This window comes from Epinephelus fuscoguttatus, linkage group LG21, assembly GCF_011397635.1.
Source record: "Epinephelus fuscoguttatus linkage group LG21, E.fuscoguttatus.final_Chr_v1".
NCBI lineage: Eukaryota > Metazoa > Chordata > Actinopteri > Perciformes > Serranidae > Epinephelus > Epinephelus fuscoguttatus.
Window position 1 is genome coordinate 19,364,723 of NC_064772.1, and position 9,202 is coordinate 19,373,924.

Consider the following 9,202-nt stretch of genomic DNA (forward strand, 5'->3'; position numbering starts at 1 on the left):
TCATTGTTTGTTTTGCAGCGCTCACCTCACTAATAAGGTAAGGACATAACTCTAGATGTCTGTATGTTTATCATACAATGAAATCGCTGAGACCATGACATGCCAAATCATAAATCATAGCCTCTTAAGTGCATGTTTCCGAAGGAGGGTCCCTGCTCCACTTGGGGTTCTGATTCCTGCCCCGGACTGTTATTGTGTCTATCTGGAACTTGTCATCGGTTCGTTTGCATAGAGATACGATCCTCTCATCCCATACTGATCCCAGTTCTTATTCCAGCAGGTGGTGGGCTTTAAAAGTTCTTGTTTGTAAGCTGCCGTGGGAGAGATGACACATTTACGATGAGCAGCCCAGGCCAAACAGGCAGGGAAGATTCCCTGCTCATGGCGCGCAGCGCAGTGCAGTGCATTGTGGGCTTCCTTCTGGCCATAACACCACATAGGGCGCCGGACTCACCTACCACTGTTTAATCACAGAGGGCTATTCTCATGTAAATGTATGTTAATCAGGACACAAGGAGATTGTTTTAATCGGATTGCTGGTTTTTGTTTTGTTTTGCTCTGCCTTCAGAACTTGGGAGTGCATCAGGAACAAAAAGTGCCATTGTCAGGTGGCAGTAAGCCAGTAATTCCTTTTGCAGCTTTTTGACGTTAGCACAATCCCACCGACAGACAGATTCTCCGCGGGGACCTCCACGGTGATTGGGCTTCTGTGCAATCTCACCCCTGAACCTGGGCGCTGTCCTTTTAAATTAACTTTAAGGGAGGCTGCATAGTTGGGCTACTGTATGTCCCATATTTGAAACAGAGCCAGGACAAGGGCAGCTGTGAAAAAATATATATCTATGAGTTCACAAAACAAAATTGCCATCCAGTCAGAAGATAACTTTGCCCTGATGTAACTTGTGTGATAAACTCCTTCAGTGCGACTAACTGTACAGTTTAGAAGAAACAGATGCGATAAAACAGCAAAACACAGCAACTTTAAGATTCATTTAAATGTTTATTAACCTGAAAATGCTTTTGCATCACAGCATAATGCTATAAGAACACGGATGTAAGCAAATTAAAGCCCAAAGTTAATATACATTTAATGAAATTGCATTACACCATCATATGTGATTGTGATGAGGAGAACATCAACGGCTGTCAAGTGACTGACTTGTGCCACATCGCCTTGGGTTTTGTGTGACGGATGCCCCTGCCAGTGCCAGTGCATTTCTGCCTGCCAGCAGGCCTTTAATCCCTCCTAATGGGGGTTGTCATCTCACCGCTAATTTAAATGCTCCAACCACGAAGCTCCCCCACCTGGCTGAGCTAATCCCAGTGCGAAGGGCCCCCTTCCCCACAGCTAGCCGCCTCGTTTTGGGGCCCAGGGGCCCGGGGGCCTCACCACCCTCCTACACAACAACAGCATCTTTCAATCATCTCTCCCTGATTGTATTAATCTTATCTGTGTTTAATTACATTTTTTAAGATTATTGCTGTATGCCATCTTTGCACACTGTGGGGGCCACAGAGGGCTGCTCATTTCGGATGCATTTTCATTTGGGCACAAATCCCCATCAAAGACTGCCAGAAATTATAGGAGAGCCATTTCTTCATGGTTGGGGGAGTTCGTAAACTTGATCCTATAGCCTGAAGTCATGTTGGTTGTAGTTCGGTTTACATTGTCTTGGGCCGTTTTAGATTTAATATACTTTAAGTTCCAGTGGTGTAAAAACTATCCAGATCCTTCGTATGTAAAAGTGTAATGAAATAGAGTAGAAATTAGGGCTGAGCAATATATCTGTTTTATCAATATCCTAAAATGAGACTAGACATCATCTTAGCTTTTGGATAGTGCAACGAGTGTTGTCTTTTCCTGGTTTTAGAGGCTGTATTACAGTAAAGTGATGTAATTTTCCGACTTACAGACTGTTGTAGCTGTTCTATCATTTGCCTTTACGCACTTGGTCCTTTTATCCATGTTATTGATGATATTTCAAAAATCTCACTGTGTAAAAATTTGATGACAGCAGCAACAATTAACCCTACAATATTGTCCCAAATATAGATATTGAGGTCTTTGGTTAAAAGTATTATAATATTTGATTTCTCCATATCGCCCAACCCCAATAGAAATATTCCAACTACGATAGTATTATCAGAAGGATGTACTTAAAGTATCAAAATTAAAAGTTTTTCTAATCCTGACACTTCCCCTTGATTGTTAAATTGTTGTGTAGTATATTGTTGTTGGTGCATTGCAGAGGTAGCATTTCACGATGTAGTCAAGCTAGAGACAATTTTATCTATGTCAAATACTTGTCAACTCGTTTAATCTCTAATAGTATGTCATATTTTATAAGATCGTCTCATGCTTTGTGTGTAAAATAATATTCGTAAAGGTAACCATGACAGTGAAATAAATGTGATGGAGTAAAAAGTACAATATTTGCGTCTAAAATGTTGTGGAGTAGAAGAATAAAGCGACAAACTTGATGAAGCCATGGGCGCAACACGTTGTTTGCAACATTTCAAATGAAGACTAAATTAAAAGAAGAAGCAATTCAGCCCTCTTGTGTGTGGTGTATTTGCTTATTTATTAAAATAAAATGTTTTTAATGTACTTGAGTACTTCACGTATGTTCCACATCTCTGAAGTCCCAGACCTTCCTTTCCCAGAAAGTGAACATGAAACATCAGGTTTTAAAGTCCGTGTCACTCAGGTGAGCACTGCCTTATTAAAAATTCAGAACTCTGCATTGTACCAACAGGAAGTAATTTTGTTTGTGTCATTGTGTATTATTTACAGAACCCTGGAGAAAGGGGAGAATAGCCGAAGGAAAACTCTTCTTCTTTTTTTGTGTGTGTGATGTTCGTCAGTTTGGTTAACCCGAGGATAAAGGGGCTGGAGGGCGCTGGAGGGGTTCTTCAGCAGGTGCATTTAATTAACCAGTGGCTAATTCTCCCGTGTTAGAGTGACACCTCTGCAGACTTCATCCCCACATGTCACGGAGGATGCACATGGTCCAGATTAACATTAACAGTAGCTAACAGGTGTTTCTGCATCTCCATCGTCATGATTTCCCAACTCTGCCTAATGAAGCTGCGATGGCTGAGAGTGATTGCAATCAGAGATATGCTTTTTTTTCCCTCTCTTTCTCTCTCCACACAAGTAAACAATCAGCCATCTGGTCAGACGAGGAGTTTTTGTTTGATTGCAAACTCTGTACTCGATTTCTTGGCACTGACCCACTGCGCTCGAAACATCCGAGAGCAATTACAGCCTCGATAGAGAAATAATATCTTTGTACAGAAATAAGTGAATTAAGTGTTTTAAGTAACAGTTGTGAGTAGCTGCTGTTTGGTGGTCCATCCTACTGCAGGAACATGTTACAATACTTTTACACCAGTTGTGTTTTGTCAGTAAAATGTACCATAGCAAATATGAAGGTGTTGCAAACTGTGTGGCAGAATATTTACATACAGTAGCTCTGAAATCTATCTTCAGCCCAGCACATTCATCTGTAATGGTGTTATGCTGTGACTGTAAGGCTTGTAGCAATCAGCAGGACCTTGTGTACCACTTTAATATGGAATGGGGGGTGGCGGTGGGCACACACAGAGCCTGTTGATGATTTTTTTTCCCCCCGTGCATATTTGTGGAAGTGATCCGAGGTTGAATGTGTGTGTTTTTCTATCTTTAGGCGCGAGTTAAATGCTCGTGTAAGTACAGCGAGGCGAGGGCCGGAGGGCGTCTGTAGCTCCCCCTGAACCCAGGATGCCGAGTTCACCGCCCAACAGGGGGCAGTGCAGCTAATTATTAAAACATTTTCAAAAAAAGATTTGATGTTCAAAGGTGCTGCACCTGAAAAGAGGTGACACCGTGTGCAGCTACATCACATAAGATTACATGCACATTATTGTTAACGCTTCAAGTGGTGCTGTAAAATAAATGTGATGGCAAGCTCAGCTCATTTGAATAATTTTCGGAGCGCGAAGACAGATATGGGTTTTGGGCAGAGGGGGTGGCGTTCCAAGAGGGACAAAGGGATGAGACTTGGCAGCACATGAAAACGATCGTTTGACTTCAAACATCCCCGTTTAATAAGAGACCAGAAACCTGTGATTTCATATGCTCGTGTATTTGATCTGAACATGTCTCTTTTCTCGTTGAGTGGTTGTACAATCCAAAGCAAAATAGCCGAAGCGCCTCAAACACTGATTGGCCGTAACATCCCTACACCTTACCGAGGCCAAGATTCCAGGTTAATGAGGAAAAATTAACACATGACAACATTTTCTTGATGTCATTATTCGGCAAGTCCACAAACTTCTGATGTGGTGTGTAATTCTCCCAGCGCACTGCGTGTCTTTGTAGCCATCACGGATCAGATCACTTCTGAAGCTCCATTACCAGCCATGCTGCCCTAACACTGGAAGAGGAGCCCTGTAATGACTCCCTTCAACAAAGAATCACTGATAAAAGGATTAACTAATTAAATTAACGGAGTAAAGTACTTTATAACTGTTAATTATGTGGTTCCCTTGGCTGCTCTGGGCCACTAGCACCCTTTGTTTGAAAGCCCCTTGTCTGTACTAATTGATCTCTGGGGAGCGCTTGGTGTTTGCGTATGAGTGTGCGTGGGTGTATGTGTGTGTGCGTTGGAGGGTGCCTTACACAATCAAACGGCACGTATAAACAAACTGACAATTTACTTTGGTGTAGAGTGTCACTTTGTAGGACGTGGGGACACTGGCTTAAATGACCTTGAATGTGCCACCAGAGAATAGAGCCTCTCTCAAGGATCGGGCCCCTCAGAAGCCTCGTCCTGCTCTCTGAGGGGCCCCACTATCTTTTACACTGAGATGACACTCAGAATTGAAAGCTGGGGTTGAAGTTTTTAATATTTTCTATTTTCTGATCCAATTAAAATGAACTCTGTGTAGCAGAACCGACACTGTTGCTCGCGGCACATTGCCAGTTTGCAATATGAGGCTTCATAGAAAACCATAAAAGGCTTGTTTTGTTAATACGCCCCGTCCTTTAAACTTTTCTAACCATCACAAGGAGGCAGAAGCAGAGGCTCTTTTATCCTCAATGGTGTCTCCTCTAACGCGTGGCCAATCACATTATTAACCTCCATGGCTGCAGTCAAAAGGCTGATAGATGTGACCTGGTCTGCCATCCATTCCCGCCTGAGCCAGCTCCATCTTTTCCCAGTCCTTCTTTTAACCCCTTCTCTTCGTCCAATGGGCCCGGCCACCAAAATCCTAATGACGTCCTTGACAAGTGATCCATCAGTTGGCAATTACAACATCTGTCGCCATGACAAAGCTGCCCATAAAGATGGCTCCGGCACTTTCTTTTGGGGCAACTCTTCCTCCCCCGCGATTATGTCTGGGTTCAGGGGGAGATGCAGAGTTGGTGGGGTCGTGTGGGTTTGGGGGGGGTAGCCACTTTGTGCAGTAAAAAGGGGCCGCCCCACAACACAGACAGACATGTTGACAGCAAACACAAACATAGCAAAACAAATGGTTCACGCCTACCTCTTTAGATTTCCATTCAAATGCACTCCACAACTCTGTGAAAGTGCTCTATCTTCTATAGAGGGAAGAACCTACCAGCTGCCATCGTCTCTCCTCACTATAAAGAGGACCTTTCACTTGGGAACAATGAGAGGGCTTCTCTTGTCTCTTGGCCCGGACTCTCTGCTGCACCATGTTTAATTTCAATGGCCATAGATCAATGCAGAACAACACTCCAGAAGTGGTAGGGCTCATCTGAATCAGCCAACAAGACTTTTGTTAAAGTCAGCAAACATGCATTCAAATAGTGATTCAGCACTAACATTCAGTCGTCGTCGTCGTCGTCGTCGTAACATCCAGCATTTAAGCAGCAGGCAGCTCATTTACAACACCTACGCATTCTTCAGAGAACTCCCTAATGTGTGAAGGTGTGTTTTGAGGGGAATAAATCCTATTTCAGGTGGATACATTTGCAGATGATGCCTTTCATGCTGTCTTTTCTGTGGCTCAGTGGGAGGAAGGTGTGGGACTTTGCCTTGCTTTTCTTTCGCCCCTTTAAGTGGAGCACCGGATAGATGGCATGACATCACGGGCCAAGCCGGCAGCACAATGCAAAGGTCATGCGGCCCATTGATCTAGGGGGCCCCTGATAGAAACGCCCTGTATTATGGGTCCGCGCACGCGGGGTCTTACACACACTGAGCCATAGAAACAGACCACAAATGGAGCCTTGTTGTCTTCCCATTCAGGGCCTGCAATCAGCGGATTTACACTTTGATGTGGAGCTGAGGAATAAAGCCCTTTCGAGCACTGACCTTTATCGACTGACGGATTAAAATCCATAGCCCTCTCTCTCTCACTCTCAAAACTACATATCTAAGTTACAGTCTAGCTAGCTTGCCACTGAAGCTGAGCATTTCTAAAGCCAGTCCTTTTCATTCTCTTTATTCTCTTCTTTGCTCTCACCCTGACTTTTGTGCCTGGCTGCTAACACGGAACAAGATTTCTTTTTCTCATCGGGTAGCGACAGGAAGCGGTTGAAGGGTGGTGGCCGTTTGAAAGGTTTTATTCAGAAACCTGAGAGCAAATAAAAGAAGTAACCATCACAGCTACTGCTTATTGCCTCACTTATTGTCAGAGCTGTTTTAATGCTCATCCTGTGCAACAAAAAATTGTTTTCAACATTAGGTTTTTTAAAAATCTACGATTTTGTACTAGGGATGCGTCAAACAAATTTTTCTCTTCCAATACATTAACTCTGCCTTTAAAATCCTAACAAAGAACACTGACAAAGTAATTATATTTAATGTAAACTGGTTACATCTGATCCTCTTTCTAAGGTTAGAATTAGTGCTGATACTGATCCGGATCAGTGCATCCTCATTATTTTCACTGATCAATTTTCTCTTTTTGGCAGAATGTGCCTTACAGATGTACAGTAATGGGCCTTGAGGCTTTCTATGTGGAACAGTTTCTATCACACACTCACTGAGGACCAGACACAAGCACACAGCTTCCATTTTATGCTTTCTAACGCCTGGCTTCCCATCTATTGTCTTTAAAACCATCCCTGATGCCCACTTGGACATTTCGCTGTCTGCTGTTCTCCCAGAGGAGCCAGCTTGAACCAAATTAACAGAAACAGAATCTATCACTTCTCCGTCCACTATCAGGCCAACTGGTTTTGATGGCCCCATTCTGCTTTGTCAGAAACATGCCAAAGCCTGCTGTAATCCGCGAAAGAACACTTAACAACCAAGTAATGTCACGGTAGACCAGCGGTCTGTATGCTGTGACGCACTTAAAAAATCTCGCAGCCATATCCACTTAATTCAGCTAGTGCTTTAGGAAGGCCCACCTGAGAATTGTGAGACTGCCTGCAGAGAGTCAACCATCAGCATTAGAGAGCATTACCACCGTGCAACAGAAAAACACTTAGGCTATTTCTCACATGAAAATGCTAGCCTACACTCCTTTCCCAGAGCTCTTGTAAGTGCAATGAGAATTTGAGTCTCTGTTTACTGCCATTGTTCCAGACCCGCAACACCAATTTGACCGCTGATACGCGAATTGTATTCAAGTAATTACTGTTCTGTTACTGTGAGCCTTTGTTAGAGAGTCGTTAATTTGTTAGCTAAACAATCATGGTTTAAGATCTCTAACTGCGAGTTTAAGAGGTTTAGAGTCGTATAGATCATGAATCCATCCTTTGTTTTCAGCACGCAACGTGAAAGGTCTCAGAGCAAAACAATTACATCACACCGCAACAAGGCTTTGAGTGTACAACAATGACAAGAGAATTGTGCCTTCAGGCAGAAAACACTTTACACTCTGGAGATGGAGAATGAAGGGAGGGTATTTTCTGGTTGATGAGCATAAGGTACATGGTCCATTCAGACAAATGGGGAGAAACAACAAGGTACACTGAGAGGAAGCTGCAACAGAAAAAGAAAAACAGTTCCATGAAATATTAATGGGATATATTTACTGACAAGCTTCTATAACCAGCAGCTCCCTTCAGGGACCTCAGGGAGAGAGAGCTTGTGCTTGACTGACAACCACTAGGTGCAGAGGTACATGAACATGACCTGCACACACAGACACAGAAACACACTCATACATGCACTTGTGAAATTATGACTGGACAGGAGCAAGGACGGCCCCTCTCATACCTCCAGAGGACGCTGAGAGCAGTCTCTGTGTGTATTCTGAGAATGCCACAGACATGACAAAAATGTCCACGTGTGGTTGCACACATAAACTCTCCACTTTTTCCTGTCCTGTGCAGTGAAATCACCCCCACGATTTGAACCAAGACCACTGCTTCATCAGATAGGAAGAGGGAATTATGTAAGCATAAGATAAGACTCCCGCGTGCACTGACACATCCCTCTCCTAACCCTCTCTTCGCTATCTCCCCTTGGCCCCGCTCCCAAAATCTCGCTCCGTCCCAGAAATTCCAAACTTTGCTTACCTAATTTTTGCAGCATATTTCTTTGCCACAGGAGGTGGTTATGACAAATTAGAAGTCTACAAATGTTCTGATGGTGTAAAGGCTCCAGCTGTCACCAGGGAGATGGTGATCAGGTTTCCAAGCTGCATGGTCTCTTGGCGCCACAAAGAGTTCCATATGGTCATCCAAATGCTGCACCTAAATCTGCTCCCAATCTCCACCCCGGAGCTGAGCACTTCTACTGAATTAGTCACAAGGCTTCTGAGCATATGAGGTACAAGACAACAAAAATCATATGTCCTTCATGGAGAAAAAAAATGGGAGGGGGAGTAGTTTATTAGCAGACATGAACATGTAAACATCATTCACATTTCTTGCTACTCAGACTACTGTCTTTGTACGCACATGGCAAATGATCTCCACTGCACAGACTGTGATCTTCATTAGGCACAAGTTTCAGAGTCGCAGTGAAGTCTTACTTATGGGATTTTTGTAAGGGATAATAAACTTGGCGTTCTGATATGCAAAAATAGTTAGGACTGGGCGTTACAGAGAAAATTAAATATCACAATATTTTTTTTACCAAATACTTCACTATCCATTTAGTGACAATTTAGTTTAGTTTGCCAGTTTAGCTGAATAATTGGCATCGATAGATTGCTTTACAAACTATCATTATCAGCTGAACTTGCCTCTGATAGTGGCTGATGGCTTCACAGCCTCCACCATTCAGGCCAG